The sequence below is a fragment of the Bos indicus x Bos taurus genome, chromosome 25, assembly GCF_003369695.1.
Source record: "Bos indicus x Bos taurus breed Angus x Brahman F1 hybrid chromosome 25, Bos_hybrid_MaternalHap_v2.0, whole genome shotgun sequence".
Classification (NCBI taxonomy): Eukaryota; Metazoa; Chordata; class Mammalia; order Artiodactyla; family Bovidae; genus Bos; species Bos indicus x Bos taurus.
Window position 1 is genome coordinate 3,537,307 of NC_040100.1, and position 15,289 is coordinate 3,552,595.

The following is a 15,289-nucleotide window of genomic DNA, read 5'->3' on the forward strand; positions in this document are numbered from 1 at the left end:
TTTCAGAAAGGAGTGAGTTTATTAAGAACTGAGAGCAGAGATAACAAGGGCACCGTGAGCTGACCTCCCACCAGCCCCGGGAGAGCTGACCTCCTTCATGGGTTAGTAGCCGATGTTTACAGCCTCGGGACAAAGAAAATTCCTGCCGGAAGGGTGGGATTAGGAGATGGGTGAGGGTGGGTGTTTTTACCTAATACGGGGTCAGGAAGCTGGCCAGATTCAATCAGGGGAGCCCATGGCAATGGTTGCTATGGGGCTCAGTCAGATCCAGAGACGACCCTGGTGTGGGGCTGCGCACCTGTGACCTTGGCATAGGGCTCCACAGCGCTGTCCGGACTCCAGGGCCCATGGCCTTGCATGCTTTCCCAGAGCTCGAAAGAAAGCCAGGCCGGGGCTGGGGGCTGGGGTCGCCGACCTCCAGGGCCATCAGTGCAGGAGGTCACCGGAGTGGGCACGACTGGGCAAGAAGCTGGGGGCTCCGCTCCAAGGGGACGTGTCCTGTGATGCTCAGGCAGGGGAGGAGGAGCCAGCAAACCCAGAGCGGAGTGCATGCTGGCAGAGACGACGGCCCGGGGCAGGCCTGGCAGAGGCGTCTGGGCACAAGGAGCCAGGGGCGGAAGCCCTGCTGGGAGAAGACGGGAGGGGCGGGGGTGACCATGGCTATGCCTGGAGGGGACTCCAGATGGTACCTGAGCAGCTTCTGGCCCATAAGATGGAAAGATAGCCCTGGGTGGTGGTTCAGAGGATCAGGACTCCACCCGCCCAGGCCCCGACAGCACACTGTCTCCTGGATGCAACAGCCAAGGCCTGGGTCAAGGCGTGACCCACCCAAGGTCACAGGCTGCGAAGCTGGGAGAGACAGCTCCCCAGAGACCCTCCTGGGTGGTGCCACCTCCCCTCAAACTGGAGAAACCGCAGCTCCCTGGGCCCCCAGGGGCCCGGAAGGCAGCCACTGCCATCAATTATTAAACATCCCTTAAAAGCCCAAGAAAACTGAGAGGCGCTGAGACAGGCAGGCTGGAAGCGGTCAGACCCCACGCGGCCTTTGGCTAAAAAGGGAAAATAAGGTCGGGGTGGGGGTGGGGCGTCAACCCACAAACCTCAGAAGCGGGGAGCTCCCAGGTTTGAGCCTCCCTAGGCAAAGGACAAACCTGCTGAGAATGGAACTTTGCAAACCATGGGAGGGCGTCCAGCTCTCCTGCGTCCCTGTGACACCTTGAGACCATGGCACTGTGACATGTGACCCCGGGTCGGCCACATGGGTGGGCGGGTGGAGGGAGGCCTTGTCTGAATCCCCCGCCCTCTTGGGCTCTACAGACAAATGCCTGAGGACCCAGGGGTGAATGTCTGGTCAAGGGCAGGGCTTGCTCTTTCTTTTTTCTTATTTTTTGGCTGCTCCACGGTAAAGAATCAGCCTGCCATGCAGGAGCTGCAGGAGAGGCGGGTTCGATCCCTAGGTCAGGAAGATTGCCCTGGAAGAGGACACGGCAACCCGCTCCAGTAAATTTCTCTGCCTGGGAAATCCCAATGTTAGGTAGATAGAATAGGGAAAAGGAGTCCAAAATGGCGGTGGCTAGAAGACAAGGAAGGTCAAAGGAAGGTCCGAGGACCAGAGTGAAGACTTCCGGCAGAACAAACAGCACTCCTGGCTAAGCCCAATTTGCACAGGGCAGGCCCAGGTGGAGGAAAAACCATATAAAAGGAGGAGCCAAAGTGCTTTCTCTTGGACTCTCTGTCCCGCGTGCGTGCGTTCTCTCTCTCTCTCTCTCTCTCTCTCACTCTCCTGCTATCTTCTAAATAAAATGGAGCTGTAACTGATTTGCCTAAGAGCTGTAGCACGGTTTGTCCAAGACCCGAGAGCTGTGACCTGCGGAGGGCTTTAATGTCCGTTGCTCCAAATCTTTGTTGTGACGAGACAAAGAACCGAGGAACATACACTCGCGTGACATCTATGGTGCCGTGACTTGGATTAGATGTCACACGAGTGTATGTTCCTTAAGCGACAATACTTGTGATGTCACACTTCTGGAGGCTGAACTGTAGTACTTGGTCACAGCAGCTCTAGCAAACTAAAACAGAGCAGACGTCTATCGTCTGTCCTGAGGAAGGCTCCGGTGGGCCAGACTCAGGCCGTATGCCCGTCCCCACCCAACCACCATGCTCCAGTGGGTGCTGTCTGTGACCGGCCCGCTGCTGCGTGACCAGGGGCAGCGGGACGGGGAAGCTGTCTGAACCAACATGCACTATGGCAACCCCAGCCCACCCCCAGCATTTCAGGGCCCGCAGACCACCACCGACCCCTTCCTTTACAGGCGGACGAATGGAGACACAGATCAAGGTCATCCAGAGAGTCAAGGCCAAGTCTGGGCTTTCTCTGGGAAAGCCTGAAGCCTATTAAGTCCTTAAACGCATTATCAGGGGACCTACCTGCATTGAGTTCCTTAATCCTCTGAGAGGGTTAGGAGAATTCAGCCAAGATAAGCTCCTTCCAGGGACAAAACACCGCCCTCCCCCAGCACTTGCTTCTGGGAGCTGGCACCAGGCCCTGGAGGATAGAGGCCCCGCAGCAAACACCCCTGGGCCTAAGGATGCTACCGCCCATAATAACAGCCACCAAAAACAGCAGAGGTGTTCTGAGCCCAGGAAGGCTTCCCCGGGGACAAGGCGCTCTGGGCTGGGAACCCACGAAAGAAGGTGTAGAGTCTGGAATTCGCAGTCAGATCTGCTCTTCAAGGTGCAGGGACTGAGGCAGGGGTCAGCTGGGGGAAACAGAGCCAGAGTGAGGCAAACGTCTCCACCTTCCTAAGGACCTGGAAGGCCAGGTATGAGCGGAGCTCCCTGCCAGGATGTGGGCATGGCGGGTGGCACTGTGCTGACCTCCGACCTCTGGACCCTGATCCTGGCCAACCCCAGCTGGGTGAAACGCAACATGTGCGTGAAACCAGGCATCGCACGCTGCGTGCACATGCGCGCAGGGGTCCCCTGGGTCACCCCCGGGTCTCAGGGTCCACACACCAGCCACGCGGCCTATCATCAGGGGCCTAGGACTGCTCAGACGGGGGAAGCCAGGGAGTGGCCTGAGTCAGGGGTCCCAGACTGGAGCTTAGGAGAGGTTCTCCTTGGCAGTGTCCGCCTGGCAGAATTTGGTAGTGAACAGGGAGGTGGATGGAGCTGGCGGCGGCCAGCCCTGAGGACCCCGAGAGCCTGGCTAAAGAGCTCGGGTTTGTCCTGAGGGCAGGTGGGAGCCATAGAAGGCTCTGGAGCCGTGAGCAGCACAGTCAGCTTTATGCTGGGAGGGACGCCACAGGCAGAAGAGACCGGGGGGCAGGGGTTGGCGCAGAGCAGTGGCCAGGGGCCAAGGAGACGGATGGAGAGGGGACCCCAGGCTGGAGTCCAGGGCTCAGGAGTCAGGGATGTGTTTGAGGGACCCTCAGAGGAGAGGACTGTAAGACCCTAGACGTCGGGTAGGGGTGGGTGGGAAAGAGTGGTGTGCTGGGACACCTTAGCAACTGACGACTGGCTCTCTGGGGTGACAAGCCCTGACCTGTAGCCTCTGCCAACGCACCCGCCCTGGCCGATTTCAGGACACCCACGTGATGTCATGGAAAAGAGTCGGCAAGAGGAATGCAGTAGCCCACCTGAACGTTCCCGCCATCCAGATAGAGTGGACGTGGTCTCTAAAGCTTGCTCTTGTTGCCGTGCAGTCGCTAAGTCGTGTCTGACTCTTTTGCGACCCCACGGGGTGCAGCCCGCCAGGCTTCTCTGTCCATGAGACTCTCCAGGCAAGAATACAGAGTGGGTTGTCGTTTCCTCCTCCAGGGGATCTTCCCGACCCAGAGACCGCACCCACGTCTCTGGCATCTCCTGCATCGTCTCTGGCATCTCCTGCATCGGTAGGTGGATTCTTTGCCACTGAGCCCCCGGGGAAGCCCCGAGGATGTAGCACCTTGGTTGCTGTGGTTCAGTCGCTCAGTTGTGTTTGACTCTCTGCGACCCCACGGACTGCAGCCCGCCAGGCCTCCCTGTCCTTCACCGTTACCCGGAGTCTACTCAAACTCAAGTCCATCAAGTCAGTGATGCCATCCAACCGTCTCATCCTCTGTCGCCCCCTTCTCCTCCTGCCCTCAATCTTTCCCAGCATCAGGGTTTTTTCCCAGTGAGTCAGCTCTTCTCATCAGGTGGCCAAAGTATTGGCGCTTCAGCTTCAGCACCGTTTAATTAACTTTTAACAATGGCTGAGTTCAACAACCGTCGAGCAGAATTATCTAAGAAGGTAATTGTTGGCTCGCAGGGCTGACAGGAGCACCTCCAGCATGGCGCCGGGAAGCTGGAGTGTGGCATCTAGAAGGTTCCCTCACTAAGTGCATGGCGGGGTAGGGGGTGGGGGTAATGGGGGGACTGTGCCCACTGACCCTCAAGGACCACCTCCAGCCTCATCCCCTGCCTGAGGGACAGCCTGGCCCCAGATGCCAACCATGCCCACAGATGCAGATGCGCATCCCTGGTGGAGACCCCGCAGCCCAGCCCACACCTGCTACATGCTCTGAGAGCCCAGCAGTTCCTTTCCCCACCTGCTGCGCCGCAAGGGGAGGGGGACCCCCAGCTTCAGTCTGCCCTGGCTGTGGTCACCCCACCCTACAGGCTGAATATTCTCCAACTGCCCAGGGGGAGGGGTATCTGCCACCACCAGACCACGCCGGACACTGGTCAGCTGTCACAAGCCCTCTGCGCTGAAGCTGTTACCCTCAACAAAGCAGCCCCGGGGAAACGAGCTGGATGTCCAAGTCCGCCCCCGGGAGGGACAGCCCAGCCTCACCAAGCAGTCCTGCTCGCCGGGCGCCAGCTTCCTGCAATCTGTTGTTTTATTGTTGGTTCTGCAGATCGCGGTCAACAGCCCCAGTGGCAGGCTTGACGGCCGTCACAGGTTACTAACGTAATTAGCTGCGGTGACATAGCTACTGTTGTCGGCCCATTTCACAGACGGGGAACAGAGCTCAGCTCAGCAAGGCTCAGGAACGTCACAGGTCCCACGGCTGGGAGGTGGAAGACTCAAGTCAAACCCAGATCTGTCTGATGGCAAGGCTCAGTGGTAAAGAACCTGCCTGCCAGTGCAGGAGACATGAGACACGGGTTCGATCGCTGGGTCGGGAAGACCCCCTGGAGGAGGGCATGGCGACCCACTCCAGGATTCCTGCCTGGAGAATCCCGTGGACAGAGGAGCCTGGTGGGCTACAGTCCAGGGCGTCACAAAGAGTTGGACATGACTGAACGACTTAGCACGCAGGCACACAAAGGCTCAGATCTAGCCTCTCTGCTCTCCCGAGCAGGGACGACAACGTATGGCGGGGCGCCGTGTGCCGCAGGCCACAATCTCTGGGGATCTTAACAAGCAGCGAAACTGTCCAGGGATGAGGGGAATATTGATAAGTCCCTCCCTCTCTCTGTCTGCATCTCCATTTCTATTTCCATCTCTGAAACATCCTAGTCAATGACCTCACCTCCCCCTTACAGGGATCCCCGCCCCCTCCAACACTACTTAGAGAGCGGTCTAGACAGCTGTTCTCCTGGATGGATAATCCATCTATGCAGGGAGAGGTGTACCTTGCTTGGTTGACTTTTCTGGATCGGCGAATTATCATCTGTATAATCAGAGGAGACAATAAAGCTATTTTCAGCTCGGGAACAAATGAGTGCAGTGGTAGATCCAACCCCAACGTCTGGTGCTGGGGAGGCTGACTCTGTCCTCATGGCTGGCAGCCTCCCCCTGCTGGGGAGGGGCTCGTCTACATGGCGAGGACGAGGGAGGCGGGCAGGAAGCCTTCAGGAGTGCCAAGGCTGGAGGGCCCCCTCAGTGTTACCAGGGCAGGTCCTGAGAGGGTGGGGGCGCGGCTCCGGGGACACACAGCCCGCAGGGTCCTCCGGTACCCTGCATGGCTCTGCTGGGCACGGCGGCCCCAGAGACTGACTGCTCGGGTGTTTTCTCAGCACATGGGAACAGATGGCTCCAACTCCCACCCACGGAAGCCAAACATTTCCCTGGTTACCCTGCTAATTTGCTCACAAGGCTCCTCTTGTAAATAGAGAGTACAAAGGCTCCTTCGCGCCGCGTGTCTGACGAGCAAATTCTGACTCCACGGGGGAGAGGCCTCAGAGAGAGCACAGCAAAGTCCCAGGTAAGTCCCAAGTAAGGCCAGGCGTGGGCCTGGTGTGGTCCAGACGTGGCCAGGAGCGTCGGCCATTCGGGGCCATTTTCCTGCCACTCCCCAGAGGCTGGCTGGGAAAACTTGGGCCAGCCTGTGGCACGTGTTTCCTCATCTGATCTGTGAAATGGGCGTGTTGATGGCAAGGGACCCGGATGCAAGCCATCACTCAGGTGCTCCAGGAATCCGAGGATCTGGGAGTCTGGTCACCCTGCCTGCCTTCCTCTGGGGTCAGCTTGGTGGCCCCAGGGTCCAGTGCCACTCTGTCCCCAACCCCAGCGGTAGCTGGTTCACCCAGACCCTTTTACTGACCGAGACCTTCTCCAAGCCCAGCCCCAAGGCTCAGAGACGGGCTGACTCCTCGAGGCTTCTCAGTTTGGGCAAACATTCGACCTTGGGCAAACGGCTTCCCTCACCCGGGCCTCACCCCCATCTGTACATTCGCGAGTCCTCAAGCCTCCTTCAGAGGCCATGAGGGTCCAGTGACCCCCAGTGAGTACTCAGGGTCACCCCTGACATGCCCAAGCCAGGGGGAGGCTCCGTGCCGGGGGACAGTGGCGCTGAGCCTTTGTGAGTGGATGGCAGTTGGCGGGATGGGGAAGGGCGTGTGTGGATGGGGGTGGAGGGAACTAGGTGGGAAAAGCTTGGGCAAAGAGTCGCCTTGTTGTTGGGGGCGGGGAAGCCTCAGGAAATTGGGTGTGGCTGGGAGCTCAAGGGAGGGGCTGGGGGGTGGGCGGGAGCGTCGTGGGGGGTGGCTCCGCGCTGCGGGAGGCGGAGATCAGAGCTCGGGGTGCAGCAGCCAGCCCAGGGTCTGCCGAGGCTCCCATCCCCCACCATCCTCAGTGGCTATAATGAAGAGCTCTTCCAGCTAAAAGCTCCTGGAGCCTGGCCAGCAGCTGCCGCCGCCCTGGCCAGCCTCCAGCAGGGCCCCGGGGAGCCTTTATGCCCACTCACTGCCTGGCCTGAGGTGTCCTGAGGGGCGGACCCCAAGATGCCATGATGGCTCAGGGCCCCGGTCCCGGAAACCTGGCCCCCGGTACGCCTCCCTCTGACCTCCAACCCCAGGGGTCTGGGGGGTTCTGGGGAGCAGTGTGCCCCACCTAGGACAGACAGGGGTGGCTGAGAAGGGACAACATCTGCCTGGCCTTGCTGTGTGACTTGAGCAAGGCAACTGGCCTCTCTGAGCCAGGCCCCTCCCCTCCTAGACTCACTGTGAGGATCTGAGCAATGACCTTGGCCCAGGACTGGCTCCTAGGGCTGCCAGTGCCAACCTCCCCCCTGCCAACCCTGTCCTGCTCAGCACCACACACACCATCCCTGCCCTCCTAGGAGACAGTCCTGGGGTTTTATTCATTCAAGTTGCCTTTTTAGCCCAGAGGGTTGGGTTGCATTTTCTCTAAGTTGACACCACGATGCTCAAAGGCAGAGCACAGGCAGGGATGAGCTGATGGCGTCCTGGCATGTGATGCCTGCAAGGCTCGGGCAGGGGGGTCCCGGCCGGCCCAGGGGACCTTTCTACCCAGGTCAGAAGCCTGGTGCCGGGGCCTGCCCTGAGGTGACCGACATCACCCGTGTCCTGGGGTCACTGTGAGCGTGGAATCCAGCTTGTGTATGGCGTGACTGTGCAAAGACCCACTGTTCCCTCACCCCCGCCTCCCCACTGCCCCACTGGCTTCCCCAGCTCTCAAAGGGCGCTCCCAGGCCCCTGCACAAATTAGAGGAGGTGAGAGGGGAGGTGCCACGGGGAGACCCTCGCCCCTCCACCGTCTGTGGAGGCCTGGGCCTGCCCAGCGCGGTAGCTGGCGGGCCCGGGTGGGCACCCAGCCTCTGTCCGGGGGGGCCTTTGCCTCTCCCTCCCCAGCCCCTCCTGACAGTCTCTGCCTGACTCTTGGCTGCATGTCCCGGTCGATGGGAAGATTCTAATGGGCTTTAAGTTAATAAGTTGGGAATAAATTAGGTTTGGGCTCTGCGGGAAGCAGATGGACTGGAAGAGCCCTGGCAGAGGTGGGGCAGGGTAGGGAGGGGGCATGGCGGGGCGCACCACTGGCCCCTTCTCTGCATCCCTCCACCCCCAGCATCCCAATGTATCATTGCAAACATTTTCAACATAAGGAAGAGCCGGAAGAATCATGCTGGGGACCCCCAGCGGCCCCCCCAGAGGAGCCTGCCTGGACTCCGCTCTGTTTCTGAGAGTCCAGCTCTCCACCCACTCTCCACCCAGCAACCCACCTTCCTTCAACGCAGTTCAAAGCCAACTGCAGACACCAGGACACTTCTCCCCCACACCGGCAGAGCGGTAGCTAGAGGTCAATATTTGGGGATTTTTCAGACAAAATTTACCAACAGTGGAAGGCACGAATCTAAAGTGAACATTTGCTGAGTTTTGACAGATGGACATGTTGAATTAGCCAAATCTCTATCAAAATAGAGAGTATTGCTCACCCTGATGCCTCTCCCTACCGAAGGGTAAACATCAACCGGATTTCCCTTGATTCATCTTGTCTGTTCTAGAATTTCATGTGAATGGAACCACACGATAGGAATTCTGTGCCTATCTTTCCTGTGTCTGTCTTTTCCATTCAGCATAACTGCACCTGATGGTCATCCGGTTATGGGGGTAGCAGCAGCGTGCTCCTTTTTCACTCCTGAGTAGTATTCCATGGTGGGACTGGACCACAGTTTAACCATCTTCCCTCGCAAGGCCCCAGGCTGTTTGCAGGTTTCTGCTATTATGCATAAAATCTGTATCTGCCTTTTTGTGGACATTTATTTTTGAGATTACCTTGAGGCCGTCCCTCCCTCCAAACAAACCAAGCCCACCCTGAAGCTGGAGGGGACAGGAAAATACCCCAATACACCCGCTGGTCTTTGTGCTGAGCACATCACCCCCACACGGCGTCCCACTGGGGGGCCATGGTGGTCTAGGAGGCACCTACTCCCTGGGAAGGGACGGACAGTGAGCGGGCAGGCTTGGTAGCTGTTGTCACTGCAATGGTGGGAGTTATTCTAAAACGTCCACTTTGGGCCCAAAGTGTATCCCCCGAGATTCGTGCACAAGGGCACCCACCTGGAGGGCTGGTTAGATGGGCCACCAGCAGGAACAAAGCCAAGAGCCTCCAGAAAAGCCATCACCCTAGGGAAAGATCGAATGTAGAGTATTACCAGCAAACCATGGTCTTGGGTCAAGCAAAATTTCAAAGTACTATTGTCAGGGTAGATGATATGGTTAAGAAATATTTAAGGGGACTTCCCTGGTGGTCCAGTGGCTAAGACTCTGTAGTCCCAAGGCAGAGGGCCCCAGTTCGATCCCTGGTCAGGGAACTAGGTCCCACATGCTGTAATTAAAAGATCCTACGTGCTGCAACTGAGATCGAAGACGCCATGTGTCGCAACCAAGACCTGGTTGTGACATATATTTTTTTAATAAGAAATATTTAAGGTAGTGGCTTGAAATGCTCTCAGATAGATGAAAAGGCTTCTAAGAATCTTAAAAGCAGGCACCTCAGACTTTCTCTGTTAGATTAGTGAACTTAGTGAAGTTGCTCAGTCGTGTCCGACTCTTTGGGACCCCATGGACTGCAGACTACCAGGCTTCTCTGTCCACGAAATTTTCCAGGCAAGAATACTGGAGTGGGTTGCCATTTCCTTCTCCAGGAGATCTTCCCGACCCAGGGATTGAAGCCAGGTCTCCCGCATTGTAGGCAGACGCTTTGCCGTCTGAGCCACCAGGGAAGTCCGTTAGATTAGAGAGCTTCTAAAAATCGTGGGGACCTTGTTCCTCAGCCCAGCACTGAGAGATGTGTGGGTGCGGCTTTTACCTATTAATAGTGGAACGGATTATAATTTGATACATAGGAAGCCCAAAGCGTTTTTAAAACAATTATATCAGATTGGGCTGAGCAGCTGAGCCAAATCTCTGCTGCTGGGACAGAACCCACTAGCCTACCCACCTTCCCACCCATTCGTGACGTGTGGGGAAGGTTACAGGGTGGGCTCTGGGTGTTACCCCTGCAGACCCTGAGGGATCCTGGGAGAGTCAGTACGAGCAGGTTAGCTTTCAGGAAGCTCGCTCTGTCCGTCTAGCGAGCTGGGTCGGAGGGCACAGTGCGGGAGGCCAGGAGACCAGGGAGGGGGCCCTGGTAGCACTCCGCTGACAGGTGACTTTGGGGGGAGCTTCCGAGGCCACCGAGAGCAGCGCCCAGCACTTGTCGAGTGCAGGCCGGGCAGGGGCCTTGGTCCCCGGCGGTGGCAGCTGCAGGTCACTCTGGGGCATGAAGCAGACCCCACCCCAGCCTCTCCCTGTGCCACCTCACCGCCCTCACGAGGCTGGGTGACAGAACAGGGGGGACAGCGGGCCCCTCCCTCAACCCCTGCCACAGCCCGTCACCTGCTTGTTCCAGTGGGCCTTAATTGGCTGCGTTTTTCAGCCTGGCAGATGGCGTTTCTCCAAGGGAAGGCTGCTCACAGGGATGGGAGCACAGGCATCGACGAGCAGGGTCTTTGCTGCCGTCAGTGAGGCTGGGGTGTCGTCAGCAGTGACAGCGGGCCAGGTCCTGGGGCTCACCCAGCCCGGTACCCCCACAGAGAACACTTTCCTGGGCCTGCCACTCAGCCCCGAACCCTCAGGAGGCATAGCCAAAGACTCGGCTCTGACCTGATGGCTGGGACCTCTCTGGGTCTCAGTTTGCCCACAAGTAGAATGGGGATGGCTCTAGGGGTCCCCGGCACAGGGCAGCTGGCGGGGGGAGGGGAAGGATGTCTCTGAATGTGCACTGAGATCTCAACAAGCGTCGGTGCCCCCTCCCTGGTGAAGCATGTTAGATCTTTTACCCCTCACAACAGTCCTTCCAGCTCTCCTTTTCCAGCTGAGACACAGAGAGGGGCGGTGAGTGGCCGCAGGTCACACAGCAGGAAGGCTGAGCTCTCGCCAGCTGCTGAGGGTTGAGGGTCCCCGTGGGGGAAATGAAGTCTTCCTATCTCCCTCAGAGGGTAAAGCAAGGTCCTTGGGCATGAGACCCATGGTATGGTGCACGACAAGGAGACATTCAAGAGCAGGGCAGAGGGCACAGCACGAGCCAGTGTATCAGTTATCACAACCACGGCCATGCCGCGTAACAAACACCCTCCAGAGGTCAGTGGCGTAGACAGGAGGTGTGTGTGGCTTTCACGTGAGCCCTACAGAGCTCATGGCTGGACTGACCCTGAGGAAGGGTCCTGATGTGGCAAGATGTGGGAGTGGCCTGGCCCCTCTCAATTCCGAGTCCTATTCAAATGCATCCGCCTCTCCCAGGCCCATTAGAGCCCCCACGACACAGCCCTGATCACCCCCATGATATCGCAAGCTCCTGCTAAGGTCCTCTGGACACGAGCAACATCAGTCATCCTCCCAGACCTTGGCCCTCATCTAAACCCTGAAGTCTCTTCCCTGTCTTAGCAAACTGAAACTTTTCTTAGCAAATAGAAAAGGCAGGGGACTTCCCTGAAGAGCCAGTGGTTAGGACTCCGGGCTTCCACTCGCAGGGAAACTGGTCAGGGAACTAGGGTCCTGCATGCCCTGCAGCATAACCAAAAAAAAAGTCAGAAAAATAAAGACAATGATGCCTCTCCGGTCCCCACATTCAATGGTGACTAACATTTTACTGCATTCCCTTCTAGTCTTTCCTCTATGCAGAATACATATACTGTGTGAAACTGTGTATCAGGCTTGTCCAAATAATGTTAAAAAATTCAGTGTACGAGAGGGGACAGTAAAAAAATCAGTGTCCTTTCTCTGATCCTGCCCCCACCATCTCCTTTCTCAGAAGCAATCGCTATTTGGTACTATTTTATTAGGGTGTTAAGCTGATATTCACAGGTGAGGCTCACCTATTATTTTCTTAGAGAAACTTCTTCAGGTTTACCACACTCTTTCTTTTCTCCTGTGCTCTGAAAGGATGACGTTGCGCCTTGGCTCTCCTTTCTTTAAAAGTTGGGTAGAATCAGTAATTTTGTGAAACTGCCCACACCTGAGTTTGGGAGCAGCGAAGACATAGTTCTTTAACAAAATTCTCTATTTCTTCTCCAGTAAATGTTCTATTTAGATCTGATTTCTTATTTGATGGCAGCTTGTCTGCTCATTTTTATTTTCCCAGAAAATCTTTTATCCAGTTTTTCTAATCTGGGCCACAAAGTGCCAAGTATCTTTTGTATTTCTTCCCACTTCCTGTTGATATGCCGCTTGCTTTCACATGGCCAGTTTCCACATTAAACGGTACATCCTAGTGGTGACAGATTATTCCACTAGTTTTCTTGGTTTTTTTTTTTTTTTTCAAATATAACAATCATGTCATCTGTCTCCCACCATGATGAATATTCCTTATCTTCTCTTCTTGGATAACCAGACTATTTGCAATGTCTGGCTATTATGGCGAATGTTTTTGTTTAGAAAGCCTTTTCTGTATTTTTAGAATTATTTCCTTAGGCTAGATTTTCCGAATCAAAGGCATCTTTTTTAAGCCAATTTACTTTCTGGGAGGATTGTTCCAATTCACATCCCCCTACCCCAGGAGAAATGGCAACCCACTCCAGTACTCTTGCCTGGAACATTCCATGGACTGAGAAGCCTGGTAGGCTATGGGGTCGCAAAGACACGACTGAGCAACTTCGCTTCGCACCCTAGGAATCCAGGCTTAAAACTCTCCTCCGACTAAAACACTCCAGGGACTTTCCTGGCAGTCCAGCAGTTAGGACTCCTTGCTTCCACTGCAGGGGATGTGGGTTTGATACCTGATCAGGGAACTAAGACCCCACATGCTGCTAGGTGTGGCCAAAATAAAGAAAGAAGACACGCCAGGGGCTCCGACAGGAGCCCCCTCAGGCTGGTTTCTGCCCTCTGCCCCCCTTCCTCCCCCCTGGAGGTACACTGACCTTCTTTCTGTTCTTGAATAGAATGAGGTTTTCTGGCCTCGGGACTGTGCACTGGCTGTTCCGTCTGCCCAGAGCACCCTTCCCACAAATCTCCCCACCAGGGGCAAGTCTCTCCCGTCCAGTGTCACCTTCTCAGAGTGGCCTTCCCTGACCACTAGACGCCCACCCACCCCCGTAGGCACATGCCATTGTCTCTCCCACCACTCTCTCTCTGTCTTCCAGGCATCTGAAGCTTCCAGAAATGATTGCACTTGCTTACTGCCTGCGAAACCCCATGGGGGCAGGGACCCTGATGGGTTCCCTGCACCTGGAACAATGTCTCACAGGCACTGAATAATTTTTCCTTGCACCAGGGCAGCTCCACCATGGCCTCCCGCATTGGCCCTTTCAATGCTTTAGAGCCCTGGGAGACACCAGACTCATTAACTCTAAGATTAATGATTTTGAACAACTGGCCCTGTCTCCCAGCCCACTCTCTGCTCGCCAGAGGTGGGTCACCAGACAGGAGGAGGGGCTAGTCTGGTGGGAAGTGAGGGGATGACATCCAGGTAGGGGCTTGGCATGGTCTCTGCCAGGCACCTGTGTGGATCCCTCCTGGGGGGGCTCAGCCCTGAGTGGGGGGCTTCCCACGGGCTTGCTCCTCCACCTCCCACCTCTCCTCCCCTTGAGGTTGGACGCCTCTCCTGACAAAGAACTTTCCCTCCCTTCCCAGTGTGGTGGGCTCCTCCCAGGTCACAAATGAGCAAAGGGAGGCTCCCAGAGAGGTGCGCAAGGGGCCAACAGCCCTGGGGGGGTTGTAATTCCATCCACCCGGGAGGAAACTGAGGCTCCGAGACGGGAAGCCGCCTCCACAGCGTCTGATCTCAAGCAGCGAGCAGGAGGACCCCAGGGCAGGAATGGGGACCAAGGCTGCAGAAGCCCCTAGATCTGTTTGGAATGCACAGGATCTTCTGCTCGCCGACTTCTCATCCTTCAAAACTTGAATCTGGTCACCGGCTGACCTGTCCCACCCACTCTTCAAGCACCACAGGCCTCCCACGAGAGGGGACAGTAGTTGGAGGAGGTGAAGGGGCAAGGCAGGGATGGGGAGGGGAGTAGGCCTGGGCACCCAGGCAGGGAGGTGGGCATGGGCAGTGGTAGCTAGATCAGCCACAGGTCACCCAGAGGTCGCGGGGGGGGGGGGGGGGCCCAGACCTCAGTCTCCGCCCCTCCTCTTCCCCGCGGGCTCGGAGGGCGGGGAGGGGGGGACTGGGGGGCGGGAGGGAGGAGGGGAAGGGGCGGGGCTCCGCGCGGGGGGCGGGCCGGGGCGGAGCGCGGGGTCCCTCGCTGTGCTCGCCGAGGCCGTTGCGCCCCCCGGACGCGCTCGCCGACCCGGGGGCCGGCGGACTGGGACCCGCGGAGGACGCCGGCCGCGCCGGGCCCGAGGCGGGGTGCGGGGAGCGGGACGCAGCGGGCCGGGGCACGCGCGCCCAGGGGTCCCGGCGCGGGGGCGTCGGGCGCGGGCGGGGCCGGGCGCCCCGAGGACCCCCACCACCCCCAGACCGGACCGGACCAAGGTAAGCTGCCATCGCGGGGGCGGCGGGCGGGGCGCGGGCCGGCCGGGACGCGGGGACCTGTCGGAGCCTTTGTCTGAGGCGCGCGCGGCCCGGCTCCGTGCTTCCCCCCACTCCGCGCCGGCTCCGGCCGCCGAGTCCTGGGGCGCGGGCGCGTGACCCCGGGCAGCCCGAGACCCTCATCCTCCCACTCCATCCCGGGATGAGCGGGCTCCCACGCGCACCCTGTCCAGCCTCCGGACCGGGCCAGCCCGCCACCGGCCCCTCTGCGAGCGCAGGACCCAGACCCGGGAAGCGGAGAGTGGCCGCCGGCTCCAGGCCCTGCCTGGCCAGGCGCCACCTCCTCCCCAGGCACAGCCCAGCATCCTTCCAGCTGAAGTTCCTCCTTGGAAGTTCCTCCGCCCCACCGCGCCCCTACCCCTGCCCGCCCCCTCCCAGCTCTTGGGAGAGCGGCTGAAAGAGGTGGGGCCTGCGCCCAGAGGTCACCTCCCAGGGGTCCTACCGTCTGTCCTTCGCCCAGGAGCGCTGGCCTGCGAACCGACTGCGTTGCTGTGGAGGCTCCCCCGAGGGAGCCGGGGCTGGGGGCATTGCAGCACCAAGGCCAGGGGCCAGGGGCGGGGCCGGGCACCC

General features: G+C 58.2%; 1 protein-coding gene and 1 long non-coding RNA gene across 3 annotated transcripts in view; one reads left to right on the forward strand and one right to left on the reverse strand.

Annotated features, from left to right (window-relative positions):
* Positions 1–9,795, reverse strand: LOC113883521. Its single transcript, XR_003508664.1, has 2 exons — positions 9,268–9,795; positions 1–622 (listed from the first exon to the last, which is right to left on the reverse strand). It is a non-coding gene; the product is annotated as an uncharacterized LOC113883521 (long non-coding RNA).
* SLC29A4 (solute carrier family 29 member 4) overlaps positions 6,076–15,289 on the forward strand; it is a 23,566-nt gene continuing 14,352 nt past the window's right edge. Inside the window, exon 1 of one of the 2 annotated variants that reach the window (XM_027527305.1) lies at positions 6,076–6,173. The gene's annotated coding sequence lies outside the window, so the exon portion shown is untranslated. Of the gene's footprint in view, positions 6,174–14,596; positions 14,663–15,289 lie in introns of those variants that run through there. The other variant, XM_027527306.1, reaches the window with a different exon arrangement.